Raw genomic sequence first — 20,247 nt, forward strand, 5'->3', positions numbered from 1 at the left:
CATTGCAGCATTCCCAGACTCTGGAATCGTACCTGGCGAGTAGCAAGTGCTCAACACAAATTTGTTGAATGAATAAATGGGTGAGTTAATGAATGAATAGCGACGGGTAACAAAAATTGGCAGTCTGTTATTTTTTATCTCTACACTTCTTGCCCACCATTCATTTCTTTTTTCTTCCTTCTACTCATCTAAAAATTTTTTAAGTTAAAAAATAGATACATAAGATAAAATGAAAGTAAACTTTTTGATCATAGGCTCCTTTAAGAATGTAATGAAAGATATGAATCCTTTCCCCACAAAAACTGCACCTGCTCCTAAGTACACATGGTTTAGCAGACAATGTTGAGGGGAAAAGGTACCATAAAGTATATCCGAAAACCCTCTAAGAATCCTTGTGCCCCAGATTAAGAACCCCTACATAGTTCTTAATTTTTAGTAGAGAAATAAACAGAGATTCTAGCGTGGGAAGACTGGGTTCAATTTTGTTTCTGTCCCTTACAGCGGGTGTGACCTTCAGCAAGTTAGATAAAATGAATGCTTTAAAGTCCTGCAGTTTCACAAAGACAAAAATTTAGGTCATATTACTAGAGTTTCACAATCTGATCCGGCATTGGATCTTTCTTTCCTTGAGTGGCCTGGATTTTTACATGTTATGGTGTAATCAGGATCATCAAATCCTTAGGCATCCTCAAACAGCCAAAGAGGGTATGAGGCCCCAGAGGGTAGCTGTGGAAAGGGTCCTAGCTCGGAATCAGGAAATCCTGGGTTCAAATTTGGTCTGCCCCTAGCTGTTCCTCTTCTCTAAAATGGAAATGTAATATGCATTTATTCACCCCTTTATCCAACAAATAATTTATTAAGAAGCAGCTTCACCTGGGGAAGTTACTCAACCTCTATCTATAATAATGATAGTTTATTTAAAAAATATTAACTAAGGTGGCTACTATGTGGCCAGGTGTATGCAGTAGTATACAAGAGGTAGAAGATCTCTCTCATGTAATTTTCATTCTAGTGGTAGAGACAGGATTAAGTGAAAAATGCCCAATGCCTGGACTATACTAAAAATTCAACAAATATTTATTTTATCATAGGACGCTGATACATCTTGCAGGGTGGTACTGCTAAGTAAAGATCCTGCCTATCGTGTGCGTGGCACACAGTACATACTCAGGCTAGATGCCTATGATGTTTTTGCCTGGTGTGCTCAACACTGGCAAAGCCTTGGGTGACTGAATTTAGACAGCCCAGGAAACCAAAATCATCAATACAAAGAATGGCTTATATTTACTGAGCACTTATTTCATGCCCACATCTATCTACGTTCTTTACATAAATTGTCTTCCCACCTCAGTAAATGGCCACTCTATTCCTCAAGCTAAACACTTTGGAATCATCTTTGATCTCTCTCTCACACACACATATATTTTATATCCAATCCATCAGCATATCCTGCCAGCTCTTCCTTCAGACATATCCAGAATCTGACCACCTCTTACTACCTACTACCAATTTAATCAAAGGTGTTCTTGTCTCTCACCTGGATAATCCCAATAGCTTGCCAACTGCTCTCCCTGCTACCTGGCCCTTCTACAGTCTAGTCTTACGTGGCAGCCAGAGGGATCCTTTAAAACCTATCACATCATCTTCCTTCTCTGCTCAAAATCCTCCAATGGCTCCCATCTCACTCGGAGTAAAGGCTAAAGTCTTTATAGAAGGCTGCCAGGTCCTACACACCTTGCCCCTGCCACCTCTCTGATGTCATCTAGTCTACCTGCCCCCTTGCCCACTTCATTCCAGCTACATTGGCCTTCTTACCTATCCTTGAACATATCAGGCATGACCCTGCCTCAGGACTTTTGCACATGCTCATTTCTCTGCCTGGAAGAGTTTCCCCAACATGGTCCCATGAATTGCTTCTTTATTTCACTCAGGAGTCTGCTCAGAAGTCATCTTATCAAAAAGGCTTTCCCAGACCACCCTGAAGTGAAATAACTCCTCCCCGCCCATGACACCCTTTCCACCTTTCTGTGCCTTATCTGTCTCGGTGGTACTTCCCACCATCTGCTGACTTAAATATTTACTGGTTTATTGTCTGCCTTTCTTCACCACGCACTATGGGGGCGGGGCCTATGTTTTGTTAGTTGGTGTGACCATGTGGCAAATGATAGGACATAACTGAAGAAACATTAATTCCAACCATGACCCTGTGAGCTACTTAGTATTCTCCACATTTTTCAGATAAGAAAACTGAGAGTCTAAGATGTACAGGAAATTGCTCAAGGTCACAAAGTTTTAGGCCAGGAGTGGACCCAGGCAGAATGGGACTCAGGTCAGTTCTTTTAACATCAAAGCTGTACAGACTTTGCTTTAGATAGAATGACACCAGCTCTGAGAGATCACGCTGTCAAGCTCATGCTAATCTGATGCTCTGAATAGAGATGAGCATGAAAAGGAAGAACTATATAATTTCTGACTTTGGTGGTTTTGGAAACAAAAATATTTCATGTCCTGGGGTCCTTGAGAATGGATGGAACCTTCAAATGTGTTTTCAAGGTGCTGAACTGGCAGTTCCCAGCTTGTGCTGTCTTTCCCAGTGACCCCCGCTCTCCCCCCTCCCAGGGCATCTGGTCTTTCTGTTCAGGGAGTCTCCCCAAGGCCATGGCCAGCCAGGCCTAGATTTGACGTCATCTTGTCTGGCAGCTGGGGATGTTTACACTCACGCTGAAACCACTAAGGTCTCCGATGCTCTATTTCCTTGAAACAGTGAGCTAGAGGGCAGGCACCTCAGAACTGGTGGCGGCTGCTGCTGGGGGATTGGAGTGAGACCGGGGGAGGCTGCCTAGACAAGGACAGGGCTTGCTTAGGGGGAAGCTTATCTGGGGCATTCTGCCTGCTACTTCTACTGTGGTTTCTCCCGGCTAAGAGCTCTTCCAGTTCCTGGACCAGTAAATATCTATCTTCCAAAAGACTAATCCTGCCTCAATTAAGTGCTCAGTTATTGTTCACTATTATTTTTGCCATGGTCAGGGGAGGGGTACAGGTTCTGTGGAAACAGAGCAGAGGGGCATTTGGCCTGGACTATGGAGAAGGCACTGAAGCATTTTCCCAAGCACATGGCAGGCAGGTGAGGTCAGGGTGTACTATGACCACCACTTCCATCATCTGAATAACTTGTCTGAGCTGCTCAGCATCATTAATTGATTTAATTAGGGCCTCAACTGTGTCCTTGGACTGGGGCAACAGCAGGGGCCCTCATGGAACACCCAATCTGGAGGGAGAAACTGACAAGTAAGCAGTTACTACAACCAGTGTGATGGGTTCTACAATGGGAGGCAATACAGCAGAACCTTGGCATCAAGTTCAAGTCACAAGTTGGCTCCTTAGCTGCGTAATTATGAGCAAATCAAGTTGCTTCTTAAGGTCTCACCTGTGAATTGGAGTTATTACAAGGACTTAACAGGATAATAGTTATTAGCTAACATTTATTAAGCACTTGCCATGTACTGGGTCCCTCACATGCATTAATGTAGTCACTGCAGAGCTCCTGTGAGATAGCTATTCTTCTTATCCCCATTTTACAGATAAGGAAACTGAGGCACAAAGGGAGGGATTTTAAGTGATTGAGCCAGAATTCAAATCCAAGAAGTCTAGCTCAAAAGTTGCACATTTAATCACTCTCTGATACCAATTTAGTAAGGTCAAGTGACCTTAGCACAGTGCCTGGCACAAAGTGAGTGCTCAACAATTGTTAACTATTCTTATTGCCATGATTAGGGGAGGGGAGACAAGGTTTATAGAAGCAGAGCAGAAGGGCATTTGGCCTGGAGGGGCAGTCAGGGAAGGCTTTCTGTAGGAGATGACATCTAAGTCATCCTCCCCACCACCAAAAAAATATAAGTAAGTCTGGGGCAAGTTTGGGTTGGGAGGGAGATGGGAAGAGTTTTCCAGGTAGACTCACCACAGAGAAAATATAGGGATACCCAGGGGAAGGGAAATAGCTCAGTGGTAGAGCACTTGCTTGGCGTGCACAATGAGGTCTTGGGTTCAATCTCCAGTACCTCCACTAAAAGAAAAAGAGAAAGAAAATATATGGGTATTGTATCCAGAATTCCAAACAATGCGCTAAGGTTAGAGGTGTGAGGGGAGGTAAGAAGCAAGAATATCCGGTGTCTTGCAGGCCATGCTGAATTAGGATTTTATCTGAAGTGTAGAGAGATTTGCTTTTAAGCAAGGAGAGAGATGATCAAATTTGCACCTGAGGCTTTGCACAGGCTGGCTCCTCCTGGCTGGAAACGCCCTTCCCACCCTGTTGCCTGTCTCTGTCTGCACTCACCCCACTCAGTCCTCATCTCCTATAGGCAGCCTTCCCTGGTTACACCGCGTCCCTGGCCTCTGGTCCCCCAGTGATGTTTAAGCTCACTGCAACGCGTATGAGGACTGTTCCATCTCCTCATTTTCACACTGAACCCAGAAGATCTCTCCTCCCTCAACCCTTTCCCAAGATTCCTCTAAATTCCCATACAACCTGGCACAGAGCTGTCATAACAAAATGGTTGAGAGCTCAGTTTCTCAGACAAACCTGGATTAAAACTGTGGCTCTGCTAGTTTTGCTGGACAAATCACTTCAACTTTCTGTGCCTCAGTTTCTTCATCTGCAGAAGTGGGTATATCATAGTACATATTTACCTGTAAGATTGTTGGGAGGACTGATTGTGATGTGTGTAAAAGCACTTAGCATCTTGCTCAACAAATAGCAACAATTTGTATTATAGTATTATTTTTTCTTTTTTGAGGGGGAGGTAATTGGGTTATTTATTTATTTATTTATTTATTTATTTATTTATTTATTTATCTATCTATCTATCTATCTATTTATTTATTTATTTTAATCGCAGTACTGGGGACTGAACCCAGGACCTCGTGCATGCTAAGCACACGCTCTGCCACTGAGCTATACCCTCCCTCCTCTGTATTATATTATTATTAATCACCTATTGTTACACTGAGTTAAAAACAGAACCAATTTATGGTCTGTGAAATATATTTCAGTAAAGCTGTTAAATACCACAAAGCAAGCTACGAAATATTATGAAATGTATGTTTCCATTTTGGTAAAATGCAAAGAGAAATACTGTAAGGGCTATACTTACATGTTAAAAGGAGTATGTCTGGGTTTTAATTTTCTTTTAAAAATTTCTACAGTGAAATGTTTACTTCTGTTATAAAAACAAAGTCTTTCACTAAAAAGCAGACTTTGAAGTCGCTACCAGCACTGCTGTTGTTGGTATTCCTCCCATTAAACTATAAGCCCCATGAGGGCAGGGACCCTTTCTGCCTGGTGCAGAAAAGGCGCTGAGTAAGCATTGATGGAAAGGTGACTTGATGGATGGGGGCGTCTCTGGTACCCACACCTGCAGTACCGCTCTCTCCCTGTGGGTGGCAGGCTCCGCATGTGCGGGCGCCGCCCACGAGTCTGGACAGAGTTAAGTCTTGCCTGCGACCTTCAACGTGGCTGTCTGATCTCAGAATCCTTGAAAGAGGGAGGGAGGTGGAAACTGCGAGCGGGTTAGAGGGAGCCTGGGCTCAGGGACTCCTTCTTAAGACCTTGCCTCTAAGACTTCCCCAGATTGGAACAAGAAAACTTCACTTCCTAGAGAACATCCCCTCACCCCACCTCACCCCACAATGAGAGGCAGAGAAGAGCCTGAAAGTCTCCCTGGGCCTAGGAAACAGAGAGAAAGAGAGGTCATCCCGAAAATCATCATCTTCATAACTCATAACTCACACTGTGCTGCGCTTGGCTGGTGACTAATTGCCCCCACCCAGTAGCTCTTTGATCTTGGTAGGGAGGTGAGCTAGCATCCCATTTTGCTAAGGAGGGTCATTGTGGCTTAGAGAGGTAGTGATCACTTAGACAGCCTTCAGCTGTGTCGGATTTCAAATCCCTTCCCTTGACTCTGCCTCCCCAATCTCCCCTTCAAACACCCCCCACCCCCCAACCCCCAGCCTGTCAAGCTGAGACTTTCTGTGTGCCCACCTATGTTAGCATTATTAATTACTAATACTAATAGCATCTATTTAGCCTATCCTTCCTGTGTTGCTGGCACTCAATATATACTGTCTCATTTAATCCTTCTAACAACCTTTTGAAGTAAGAACTGTTATCCCCATTTTACATTTTACAAAGACTCAGAGAAGCAAATGTTGACACAGCTAGAGAGAGTGCCAAGATTCAGAAGCATGGCTGTCTGACCCTAACGTCTTTGCTTTTTACCAGTATATGTTTTTCCTTCATAATTATTTTAAATATAGAAGTATTGGATATGGTACATCTATATGGTTCAAATTACCAATAAATTAAATAAATAATAAAGAATGACAAGGCTCCCCCATCTCTGTCCTCCAAACACCCAGTTTCACTCAAAGAAGGTTACCATACTAGAGATTTGCCATGATCCTTGTAGAGACATTGGGTACATAGACAAGCACCCATTTTACTGCCTCTCACACATTCATCACTGACTTTCTAAAATATAAGAAGGACCAAGTCCTCTTCTTCTTCTAGAACAGGGTGTAATTTCTCTCCACTGACTCCATAGATTGGCATGTAGGGCCTCCCAGGGGCACCTCCACCCACTTCATGCGTCAGCCACATAGGTCTTCTCTAAGCTCCACATCACGTCGTCTTCCTGAGCCTCTTTGCCTCCAGCTTCCCTCCTACGACTCCATCTATTGTGATCTCTTTCTCTTTTGAGTCTCCCCAGCCACAATCTTTCCCCACTCCCTCACTGCCTCCAGAGGCCCTTCCAGCCTCTCTCTTTTAGCACATTTCATGGTACTGCGTGTGATGAATGGTAGTCTCCAAGCCTGCATCTCCGACTAGATTATTAATTTTAGGTGTCTCTTGTCATTGGGTAGGTGGCCTTATAATGGCACCATCATCCACCCAGTCCCCATGCTGACAAACTAGGAGTTGATCATTCTCATTGTCTCTGCTTTCATTCTCCCACCAAGTGGATTTTACTTTGGAAATGTCTGTCTAATCTCCATCCCTGTTTTGTCATGGCCACTCTTCTCTCTCCTGGATTATTGCAGTACCCTGCGAGCTGGTCTGTCTCTGTATAGCTTCACCACCTCCAATCTGTTCACGGAGGAGCTAAAGTGCAAATCTGCCTAGACCACCTCTCCTCTCTGCAACCCTTCAATGGCGTGAGACCCAGGCGTGGTTTAAATAGATCTCCAAGGATAAAACCCAAATGCCTTATTCTGACCTCTAAAGTCCTGAAGGATATAATCACTGCCTATCACCACCATTTTCACTAAGGACACCTCAGTCATCTTCTGAGCTAACCTTCTTTCTGTTTCTGAAATATGCCAAGTCCCTTCCAACCTCAGGGCCTTTGCTCATGCTGTTCTCTCTGGCAGGAATGCTCTTCCCACTCCTCATCTCACTAACTTCTAAGTAGCTGGGGAGTTCCATGAGAGCAGGGACCTTGCCAACCTTGCTTACTGCTGTATCCCAACACCAAACCCAGTGCCTGACACATCAGTATTTTTTTTTAAATGAAGTGATTCTGCTTTTTAAAAATTTGACACAATTTTTGGACTTTACTGTGCAATACAACATCATGTCTTCTGTTTTTAGTTAACAACTTTTTGTTCCCCATGATCTATATCCTGAGTTGCACCCAGACAATTACCCTAATATCTGCATTTCCCATGACAGGCCGCACAGTAATAAATATTAATTGTCCTTTAAAAAATTTTTCTTTTACACTGAAGCATTTTATTATTATTTTGCTGTTGTTGTTCTTCTGGTGACAAAAGAAAATATGTCAGTTGTAAAAACTTCAGACAGAAATAAATTAGAAGGTAAAAGTCCTCCCTGGGCCCACCGTTCAGAGTCATTGCTGATTTAAATGGCTCCTGTAACCCATTTTCATTTGTAGACTATGCAGGGGAGGAAGAGAGGGCTCACTGCCTACCTGTGAGCCAACACTGGGGGATCTGTTTCTCCCTTAATTTCTAGCCTGCACCCCACCCCGTAGTTAATGCACATAGTTTTGACCCCAACATTATACATTTTCTGTGTTGAAATCAGCCAACTTTGGTGCCAATGACCCCAAGGGAAAGGAGGTCTGTTTAAACTATGCCTGGGTTAGAGACCTTTCTCAAGCTTAAATCAGACTCTAGGTCTCCATTCAAGTTTGTAAATGTTGAATGAACTTGAACACTGCTGGAAAGAAAAGTAGAATTCCTAGTGAACTGAACTCAGGTTCAAATCTTGCCTCCAGCACTTCTGTGCCCTTGGGCTAGTCTTGCTTTCTCTGAGCCTCCTTTCTTCAACTGGAAGATGGCAGCCATAGAGATAGGCTCACACCAAGCTGTACTGCCTTTCTTGTTCCTTGAACAAGCCAACCTTATTCCCGCCTCAGGGCCTTGGTAACGCTGTGCCCCCCTGCCTGGAATCCTCCTCCCCCAACCTGTCCTGTGGTTTGTCTCCCCTTCAATATCAGCCTTCTTGAAGAAGCCTTCCCTGGTCACTGTCTCTGAAGGAGACCCTCTTTTTTCAATAGCAAGTATCATATTTTTTATAGCACAAATCATAATCTGTGCATTTGTTTCTTTTTCGTTACCCAACATTTTATGAGGTCCTACTGTGTGCCGGGCACTCTTCTAAACATTTCATAGGAAAATTCATTTCATTTTCAAAATAACACTTTGGAGATAATAGGTACTTTTAGTAACCTCCTTGGCCACGGGAGGAAATTGAGGCATCAGGAGCTCAAGTAACGTAGTCCAAGGACAGATAATTAGAAAACAGTTGGAAGGGGATTTGAATCCAGACTGGCCAGGGCCAGAGTCCTACTAACCACCTAATACGAGTCATCAGTGGTGGCCAGGAGAGCTATTCCAAGAGGAAAGAGACCCTGCGCTTCCTCTGTAATAGGGTGGATCTAAATAGGTGTTCTCCGGGTCCCATTACAAAGGCCTTCTATGCCATTTACTACCCGCACTAAGGGCTCTAGATGGAAGGACTTAGTACAGATAAACAAAGACTTAGCATTGACAATGGAGGTGAAAACAGCATTCAGATTAGAAGATGATTTGGCTTCCGCCCACTGTTAGTTGGCTGATAAGAGGCCTCTAATGTCCTGGGAGACCACACCTCCAGCCAGCCCTGAATCTCCTCCACACCCGTTCTCTTCACTCAAGATGTGATGAAGCCGATGCTTAAATGCTTATACCTGGGTGTTGGAAAACAGTCAAGATTCCTCAGGCTGAGTCAATGCCTCTTCTGCGGTCCCAGAGCCCCCTGGGCGCATCACTCTGCCAAGTGGCTCCCCCTCTCCCACCCCTCTTCCCTCACTCCGCCCCCCTCCACTGTGAATCCCCCACAGACAGACTGGCTTCTTGCTTTCTGTGTCTCTTTCCTCTTCCTTTTGGTCTGTTCACTCCTATTCCCCCTTCAGGTCTCATCTTAAAGGTCACCTTCTCCAAGAAACCTTCCCTGGTAGCCTCCATAATCGGTAGAGAAAATTTTTCTCTGTGTAATACTTGCTGGTTTGCTTGCTCACCTTCCATCCGGATATTCTATGCCTCAGTGTCTATAGTCACCGGGGAAGCTTGTCAGATGAAGATTCCCAGGCTCGTAGAATAGACTACACTGTATAGCACAGGGAAATACACACAAAATGTTATGATAACTCACAGAGAAAAAAATGTGACAATGAGTTTGTATAAGTCCATGAATAACTGAAAAATTGTGCTGAACACTGGAATTTGACACAACATTGTAAAATGATTATAAATAAATAAAAAATGTTAAAAAAAAAAAAAAAGATTCCCAGGCTCCAAGTTCAGAGAGTCTGATTCCGGGGACTGGAGCAGGGCCTGAGAATCTGCATTGCAACAGCTCACACCCCAAAGCTGGTGCTGGGAGTGTCAGAGGAAAGATGCCATAAATGGGGCTGCTTGAGGGCAGGGACCGTGATCATCGTGAGCCCCCATTAGGCAGTTGGTGTCTGGCACGTACGTGACGACTGAACAAATGCATGAAGGAAAGACTGGTTGCCAGCAGTATATGTTCTTCAAATACAGCAACTTGAATTTGGCCTTGAAAGAGCCACATGGGGCTCACATGTTTATACTTTCCTGGAATGGAGGTGGGAGAGTGCTGAGGCTCTGGTGTCTGCCCTTCTGAATTGGAAACCAGAGCCCCTGCTTCCTGACTCTGCTAACTGAGCAAGTTATTGAGTCCCGCTAAGCTTCAGTTTCTTCATGGGCAGAACAGAGATGATGATAATAATGGCAGCATCATTATTATTCACGGGCTGGGAAGCGTTTAATTGAAGTAAAGCTCTAAGCACAGTGCCTGGCCCAGAGTCAGTGTCCAAAAACTTCTGAATTCTTTTATAATTATTGTTATTGTTATCACGACAGGCATTAACATCAGAGCTGGAGGGGACCTCAGACCCTTAAGTTCAGGGGCTTCCTACTCAGGGTTCCTTGGGTCACCCTCTCCTAAGGAATCTATAGTGGGCGTTCAGGAAGGTGTTCTGTGAACATCCAGAAATGGAGTCAAAAACTGTCTATGTCTGCCCATTTTCCCAAGGAGAAGAGCCTCAGCCACTTAATGACGGGAGACTGAGTCCAGAGAGAGCAGGGGACTTGCTCTAAGTTTCGCACATCATTCATTCATTCATTCACTCCTCATTTCTTCAACCAAGCACTGAATATTTCCTGAGGGCCTACTGTGTGCCAGGATCCAGAGATGAACCAGGGTCACATCCTAGTCTCTACTCCTTACCCCCTACCTCCTGCCCCAAGGCATCTCCTCCTCAGTTGCTAAAGATTTAGTGCTTTTATTCCTTTACCCCTTGGCTAACACAATGCCCTGGACTATAGTTACTTCACCAAGTAAGTCTAAGGTCTTGCCCCAGTTGAATGCCTTGCTGGTAGTTTTACTTGAAGCCTTTCTCTCCCTTCCCTGAGCCTCAGTTTCCCAACCTGTAAAAAGGGGGTAATAACGCCTGCTGCCCAGAGTTGTGAGAATTAAATACACTTGAAAGTGCTTTATAAACTGTAAAGTGCTGTGCCAGTATCAGATATCATTGGCTGCAGAGGGATGAAGTAAAGATCAATAAATAATCAAGAACTGCACAGTCCCCTCCCTCTTGTCTCTAATGTAAAAAATAATGCTAGTGGGGAAGGTATAGCTCAGTGATAAAGTGTGTGCTTAGCATGCATGAGGTCCTGGGTTCAATCCCCAGTACCTCCATTAAAAAAATAAATAAATGGATAAACCTAATTACCCCCCCCCCAAAAAAACGAAAAAGTTTAAATTAAAAAAAAATGTGGAGTAGGAGCTCTGTAATCCAGTCAGTCTGATCAGATGAGTAGCAGGTAAGTTTATTGAAAAAGTCCATTGAAGCAGGACATGATAAAAAAGAAGACTTACAACCCTTAAATATTCTAGTTTAACTTAAAAACCTATTGCTGTATATTCATTCACCAATCTTTTGATGTAGGGCCAAAGCCTTTTCTTTGAGCCTGATCTGAGTCAGCAGGTTGGCGTTTCCCCACTTCCTTCTTTCAGAAACCTCTCCCCTGAGTTCTAGTTTGGGCTTCTTAAAAGTTGATGTAGATATGAAGGTCCTAGTTGTCTAGATTTTTAGAATTCCACCTTCATCCCCACCCAATAGTGTTTTTGTCCAGACCACACCTAACCCAACCAGCTCCCCCCCCCCCCCACCGGCATCACACACACAGCCCCAGTGGTTTATGACAAAAGTTTATTTTGTGCTCATACCATATGGCCATTGTGGTTCAAGCTGTGGCTTCACTCATCTTTCTTTTTTAATGACTTTATTTTCTAGAGCAGTTTTAGATTCATAGCAATATTAGCAAGAGGGACAGAGATTTCTCACATGCTCCCCTGACCCCCACACATATGCACAGCCTCCCCCGTTCTTAAAATCCCCCACCAGAGTGGGACGTTTGTTTCAATGAATGGACCCACATTAACACATCATTATCACCTGAAGTCCAAGTTTACATTAGGGTTCACTCTGATGTAATGGTTGTACATTCTATGGATTTGGGCATATTTATAATGACGCATAACAACGAACTGTTTTAAAGAATCTCTCCAAAGCATTCAACTGTGCATGTAGAAACATCAGTTGTCTTTTCCTACTCATATGTCATCCGTTTGTCATATGCAGTTATATGGTTTAATAACACGAGTAAGTGACTGGAGAACCCACCCAGCTGACGCTTGATAAGCACACGGTCACACAGTTGTCAAGTCAGCAGGAGTTAGTGGCTGGTCCTACTACAGCTGAGTCCTCCAGATGCTGTGGGCACTTCCTTGTTCTCCAGTTTACAGTAGGCAAGGTGAGTGTTGGCTAACCCAGGAGCCAGCTCCAGTGAATTCTTAATCCAGTGAGTTGGTTAATCGAGAAACCTTTACTATACAACCATGTATAACAAAAAACCCATCTCTCTGAGTAATTGGTGAGACCAGAGCTAATTCTGTCCTTTCTGCTCATTTATATTTTCTAGTTATTTTTTGCCCCTTTAAAATGGATAATTTTTTTAAGAGTTAATGAAGAATATAGGGTCATATGTGCCAAGTGCTGAATGAACTATGCTAGACTTAAAACTCTGTGAATTGAGTCTATTGTATTAGGCTGGACATGACGTAAAATGCCTAATTGGGATAATGACAGTGGAGAAATCTTGGTATGAGGTAGTGGTTCTCAAAATATGCTCCTGGGACCAGCAGCTACAGCATCACCCTGGAACTTGTAAGAAATGCAAATTCTCAGGCTCCCTGCCCGCAGACCTGCTACAGCAGAAATTTCGGGGTAGGGCCCAGCAATCTGTGTTCGAACAAACTTTCCAGGGGATTGTGGTGCTCCCTGGAGTTAACAGATGTTTCACATCCCAGGTTTACCACTCAGAAGCTGTGTGATCTCAGACAAGTCACTGCACCTCTCTAAACCTGGAAAATATGGATAATAACAAACCCACCTTAGAAGGTCATTGTGAAATGAGATAATACATGTAAAGTGCATAGGACAGTGCGTGACACACAGCAGACACCCAATAAACCTTAGGAATAGTTAATGTTATTATTAGGAACTCACAAGTGACTGCTCTGATTACGGTGAAATACGTTTGGGAGAAAAGAGGAAAGATGTTAGGGGGTTTAACATCTTTCTGAGTGGTACAAAATAGGCATTTTGACCTCATTGTGTCCTTGGCATAAACATGTTGAGTAACAATAATGTAATCATAATAATATATAACTATATATAGTATAAAAATGAATAAACATGTTGAAGTAGGTAGAATTATATGCTCTGCCCACTTCACAAACGTGAAGACTGAGGCCTGGTGAGACTGAATGACAGCTAAGAAGTAGAAGAGCTGGCACCTGACCACATCCGTGTACCCCACATGCCCTACCCCAACCCCAGCCCCAAGCAGATGCAGGCAGATTGCAGGCTCCCAGTGCCAGGGGAGCCTGGCTCCGAACCATCTGCCTTCCGGAGTCTGACTGTTCTTCTCCCGGGGCCCCCCTGCCTGGTGCAGGAGGAGGCTTGGATTTCCTGCAGAGGTCACAGCAGGATTGTCTCCTTGGTGCTCTAGAAGTCAAGCCTTTCAACTCAGTCCTGCTGCCCAGGGATTTCCTGGTTCTGTGCACTGGACCATTTCTGCTGCTTTAGGCCCCTGCCTGGCTCCAGCCAACACCAGCATAATTCAATTTTGGACCTCAGACCAGAACTAATAAGTGCATTAATTCATTAACTCATCAGACATTCCACCTGCTACATGCCATGTACTGAGAGCACAAAACAGACATGGGCCCTACTGCAGAAAATTCACGTTAAGGACACACAGAACCAATGAATACCATACAGTGTGATCAGTGCAGGGAATACAACCTGGCCTTAGAGACCAGAGGAGGCACCAGATCCAGTCTGAGAGTGGAAGGGGATCCAGGAAGTCTTCCCGGAGGATGTACCCTCTAAGCTGATTGGCTGGCATTCACCTTACTGTTTCATCAATTTCTCATTTTATAGATGGAGAAATGGGTCCAGAGATAATTATTTAGCTCATTCATTCATTTAAGCAAGCAAACATTTCCCCAGTATCAGGCCCTGAGCCTGAGGCTACAGAGGTGAATAAGGAAACAGCCCTGCTAGAGGGAAAAGTACGAAGAGGCCCCAGGCACCAGGGGACCTCACCCACTCACAACCCATGGGCGCCTTTGTTTGTTTGGTTTCTGTATGTATTTTCTTTCCTTTTCCCTTTTTGAAGTCAGGGTTATTACAGAAGGCTTTACACAGGGTAAAATTCTCCCTTTTTAGTGTATAGTCCTGTGAGTTTGGACAAATCTATACAGTCCTGTAACCACTATCACAATGGAGACCTTGAACACTGTTTGCATTTCTTGCTCAACCCACTTCCTGAGCCCAGGCTTTCCCCCTAATTCACTGTGGGACCTGGGGCAGGTCTTCCCCTCCTTGAACCTCAGTACCTTTGCCTATAAAATAGGGACCCTCATGTCTATCTCATCAGAGTAAAGTGAAAACGCCAGTCACACAGTAAGCGCTCAATAAAAAATGCCAACTCTTATTGGGTGTTCCTCTTTCATTCTTTTTTCCTGGGTCTCTCTCTCTCTCTCTCTCTCTCTCTCTCTCTCTCTCTCTCTCTCTCTCTCTCTCTCTCTCTCTCTCTCTCTCTCACACACACACACACACACACGCACACGCACACACACACACACACGCACGCACGCAGAGACACACACACATACACGCACGCACACAAAGACATTTTTGAAGCCTCTTGTTTCTCAGAGAGGTTTTATTTATAGGCCGCGCCTCATTGTGAATGTGAAAAGGAGAAAGCCCAGGCCCTCCGCAGACCTTTCATGTGTAAATCAGCCCGGGCCCGGAGCACCGAGGTCACCAGGAGGAGGATTTCACTCTTAATTACTCCTAGAGAAAGCGGGCGGGAGGGAGGCCGAGCGCAGGCTCCACCCACGTGGGAGGGAGGCCTCGCCGGGAGCCCCGCGCGGGCCGGGGCCGGGGCCGGGCCCCTGGCTGCCCCGGCTGGGGAGCTGGCCCGCCCGGGCCCGGGGCCGGCGGGGCTGGGCCGGGGGCCGCCTGGGCCTTTATTTCTGCTGAACTTGGGCCAAGGCAGAGGCGCAGGTGCCTCTGGGGAGGGTTTCTTTGAGGGCAAGATGTTTGGACCTGGAAAGAGGGCACACAGTTTGGTAGAGTGGGTGGTAGGGAGGCATCGTCTGCGAGAGGGCAGCGGAGGTCTTAACGAAAAAAAGATTTTTTTTGAGTCTTTCATTCATTCTTTCTTTTCCGGTGTAAAAATAACATGCTCTAGAAAGAAGTATGGAAGTATTCTCACCAGGCCCTGAACACTGTTAACCTCAGGGAATGATTTCAGAGGTGAGGACATGGACATTATTAACATTTTTTTTCCTAACACGTTTCTTTATTTTTGGCTTATTACAATGACTATGTATTGCCTTTTGTAGTTAAAAAAAGAGAGATACTGTTCATAATATCTGTGATACTGTTTTCTGATTAGAAAAATTCCTATTCAGTGTGAAACACTGAGAAAACTTAAAAACTACCCATGACCCCATCCAAAGAAAGTCACTTTTAACGTTTAGGTATATAGCCTTTGACGATTCATTTCTGCACCAAGTTTTTCCATTTGATTTTTGTTGATTTTGTAACTTATACTGCACAAACCGTTTTGGCACAACTTAACATATTGAGGTCTTCTTCCATTTGTCTTTTATCTTCATGTGTTTTATATATGTGTATTATATATTGAAAATTATATAAATATATGTTTATGTACAATTTATATAAACTACATTTTATGTTTAAATATATATTTAAATACATTATGTTATATAAATATATAATATATTTAGATATTAATATATAAGATATATTTAAATGTTATAAATATATTTATATTTGGATGGCAATATCTTGAAATTTAAAATACACAAATCCCTAGGGCCCTAGCAATTCCACATCTAAAGTTCTATTCTACATATATACTCATAGGAGTCAGAAAAAGTTACATAGCACGAACAGATATGCTTAATGCAGCAGTGTTTATAGAAGCAAACGTTAGCAATACCCTTGAAGTTCATCGCCAGGCGTGATCGTCATCAGTAAGGAATTAATTAAGTAAATTATCATGTCACATTACAGTGGAATGTTTTGTGGACATTATACCAGAATATCACACATACCCAAAGGTACCCAGAAATCTTGACTACATTGAATAACAAAGAAGTTTCAGAATCACTTCAATTTTCTAAATCTCTCTCTCTCTCTAAATATATTTTTAAATGGATAATCATATCTAAGTGTATATGCACAGAAAATTTCTGGAAAAACACATATGAAACTGATAACAGTTACTTTCGGAGAGAAGGACTAAGGGATAAAGAGGGGTCCAAGAGCTTTTACTTTCACCTTATACCTTTATGTGCTGACTGAATTTTTCTTTTAATGTGAGCATATGTTATAATTTAAAACAAATTAGTTAATAAAAATATCGTTTAACTATGCATAATTCTAATATATGTTCATTAAAGAAAATACAATATTCACTAAATAAACACAAATTTCATTAAATAAATACACTGTCGATTAAAGAAAATATAATCCTCTATACCATCCAAAGACGACCACTGTCTAACATTAACATTTAACATTTTGGTTTATTTCCTCATAGATTTATTTCTAAATTTTTTTTTAACTTTACAAAATATACTAATGGAAAAATAAACACAAAGAATATATTTGTAGAAAAGTTGGGAAATAAATAGTAGTCAAACCCTACTATTCAGAAATAACCACTGTTTACATTTTAGTGTATAAACTTTGAATGCTTCTCTGCCACATTTTCTTTGGGGAGTTGATTTTCGTTTTTTTTACACCATTCCTTCCATCTGTATAAATCTGTGTTTTCCTTTTATTCATTAGCTTATTTTTATATGCTTTTCTATGTTATTATAAATGACTTGTGTATATAATTTTAATAGTTACAAAATATCCTTCACTCAGACATTTGCCTCTTAATGGCCACTAAGTTGTTTCCAAGTTTTTGTGATTATAAACAACTCAGATGAACACTTTATACTTATATTTTTTTCTTCTATGTCAAGTAATGTCCTTGTATCTCAGCAGTGGAGTTACTGAGCTAAAGGCAATACCATTTTTCGGGCCCTTCAAAAGCATTGTCAAATCATTTCTCAGGTGTTACCCTTCCTTACATTCCCCACTCACAGTCTATGAAATGTCCAGTGCATTTCATTGTGTATGGCTGGGCACCGGCATTCTAGAGGGGAGGGGTGTTCAGCTTGGCCAGATTGGGTGGGAACACCTAGAATTTAAATATGTATATGTGCCTGTCTGCTGCCTGCCATCCCCTTTCTTTCTCTTTAACATTGCAGCTGCCGCTGCTGCCACCAATTACTAAGCATTTACTTTGTGCTTCACACTTTACATGCATTATCTCATTTACTTCTCACAAGACCCTATGAGGTGGGTAGTCTTACCATCCCCATTTTACAGAAAAGGAAACTGAGGCTTAGAGAGGGAAGTGTCATTCCCAAGATCACGTAGCTGGTGAATGGTGCGGCTGAGGTTTGAACCAGGTAATCTGATACCCTTTGCATGAATTTGTAGGCTGACCAAGCTCTCATTTTACAGATTAATAAAACAAAAACAAAAACAAAAAATCCTGAGGGAGAAAAAGGATGTGAACTGCCCAAAGTCAGAGAAAGAGCCTAGCCCAGATTGCTGGTCTCTTTCCCACTCTGCTCCATTGTCTGCTCACAGGGCGCTAATCCAGGGAGTTAGGTCTGTAGGAGTTCCAAAATTCTTTGCCTTAGAAAATCTTCCTGTGGGGCTTTTGGGTTCCAGCGAGACTCAGATTCTCTCAGAACCACAGCCCCAGCTGTGCGTCTCCCCTCCAGGGCTGGGTGCTGCCTGTCAGTCATAAAAAAAAAAAAAAAAAGGAAATAGCAGTTAAGCACCCACATGCCCAGACAGGGAGGAAATCGGGCAACCCCAGTGCATGTTCAGCCATGGCCATTCCATGGTTGGGAGTATGAAGTATTAAGATGAACAGAAAAGAGGTGATCGAAGAGAAGGAAAATGCTTTCAAAAGGAGTGCACTCTGGGGGAAGGCTACAGAAACAGGCGGTGGAGGCGGAGATGGTGCCTGGAAGAAGTCAGTTAGGAGTTGGCTGGTCCCCACAGGTGGAAGAGAACTAAGTGTCTGAGTTCCCACTTCAAAGGATTGCGGGGTGTCTGGCCTAGACGTTCCAGTCACGGCATTTTACAAATGAGGCTTCTGCAGCACAGAGAGGTAGGCTCTCCCCAGCCACAGAGACGGCAAGCCTGGGGTTCTGCCATTGCCTCTGAGGTCTCCTTCTGTTACATTGTCCCATCAGCTCTTGGCTGAAGGTCAGAGCTGCAGGAGCTGAAGATCTAGATCTTTCTTCCTTGCTCAAGCCTGGGCTATACTCACTCCCTGCTCATGTGGACCCAGCTGCTGTAATGGGGAAGCAACTAGTAGAATGGAAAATTCCAACACGAGGACACTGGATATCCATCCATCCATCCATTCATCCATGCATGTACTCATCCGTCTGTCCATTTAACTCTCCACTCATCCATTCATGCATTCATTTATCCACTGATTTGTCCATTCATTTACCAGTCCTCCTCTCCATCCATCCATCCATGGATACCCATCATCCATGCTAACACTAACCACTAGTTATAGAGATCTGTTGGTTAAGACTCAGTTCTGGAAGCAGACTCACCAGGTAGAATCCTGGCCCCACTACACACAAACTGTGTGGCCTTAGGCAAATTGCCTCGCCTCTCCAGTGTCTTAGTTTCTTCATTGAGAAAGTACAGATAACAGTATTATATTCACTTCCTAGTGTTGTTGTCATTGTTAAATGAGTTAATCCACTTAAGGTACTTAGAACTGGTTCATAGCTATTGGGCAAATGCTCCTCACTGTTAGCACCACTTATATTACTCAAGGATGTGCTGTATAAGGTCCTGAGGTTTGAATAAGGTGCGGTGGAATACAGAGGCAAAAGTGAATACCTTGCTTGGAGACCTAGTCAGGGAAAGTTGAGGTTCTTGTTCCTTGATAACTGTTTTCTGGGTCCTTGTTTGGAGTACAGAGATGAGAAGAGGGGAGAATGGTCCCCCCGGCTGTGGTCTGGGGGGCTGTGTAACGGATGCCTTGGTACACTGTGCTAATCTCCCTTTAGGACTGAGGCATGCACTTCCCTGGTGTTGGTGGCTGACACCTGTTGGCTGAGTCCACTCTGTGGCTTCCTCACAGTTGAAGGGAGCCACAGCACCAAGGTCATGCCCCTTTCTCAGGGCACCTCAGGTCCTGGAACTGATCAGCACAGGGATAAATGCACAGCCCCCTTATCTGGACTCAGGACAACTCTGCTGGATCGCCTTAGCCTCGGAACTCCCCATGGGGTTGGCTGAGACCTCCACTGAGAGTGCAGTACAGCCCGGCTCTTCCCTCTACCCATTCCTGCTTCCTTCCTTTCCTTTCCACAGGTGTTGGCCCCAAGAACAAGCCCCAGTGGAGTTCTGCATGCTAAGCTCCATCTCTGAGTCTGCCTCCCCCAGAACCTGATCTGTTGGATAAAGACTTATATATACCATGTGGTATGTATATAAAATTCCTGACCACACCCTCAGGGAGTGGTGTGCTCCCATTTGCAAGTCTTTGGCCCTGCCTGGCCTTCAGTGGGAGCGGCTGGTATCTGCTACCTCGGTAGGGGCCGCGAAGTTATGGGGAACAGAAGGAGTGGAGTTAAACTGTTGGGTTCTGATCCCATCCTCTTAGCTGTGTGACTTCAGCAACTTACCCTCTCTGATCCTCTACTTCCTCTGCTGTGAAGTGGGAGTCTAATAACAGTAGCTCCTTCATAGGACTTGCTGTAAGGCTGAATACCACCTGAAATCATGCTGACCCCATGGTACATCCTCAATAATGCTATTTTGTTATTATTTTGAACCCACACCAGACAAGGAAAGGACATAGAGAAGTGCTTTTCCAGAGGAAAGTGACTTTGTCTAGCAGTTATGTTGTCCATCCTTATGAAGCAGGTACTAGCATGCCCATTTTATAGAT

General features: G+C 43.7%; 1 long non-coding RNA gene across 1 annotated transcript; it reads left to right on the top strand.

Moving 5' to 3' along the window:
• The first annotated feature begins 65 nt into the window (after positions 1 to 65).
• Positions 66 to 19,687, top strand: LOC116660903. Its single transcript, XR_004316551.1, has 3 exons — positions 66 to 80; positions 15,415 to 15,479; positions 19,668 to 19,687. It is a non-coding gene; the product is annotated as an uncharacterized LOC116660903 (long non-coding RNA).
• Positions 19,688 to 20,247: the final 560 nt, after the last annotated feature.

The sequence above is a fragment of the Camelus ferus genome, chromosome 32 (genome assembly GCF_009834535.1).
Source record: "Camelus ferus isolate YT-003-E chromosome 32, BCGSAC_Cfer_1.0, whole genome shotgun sequence".
In the NCBI taxonomy this organism is placed as follows: Eukaryota; Metazoa; Chordata; class Mammalia; order Artiodactyla; family Camelidae; genus Camelus; species Camelus ferus.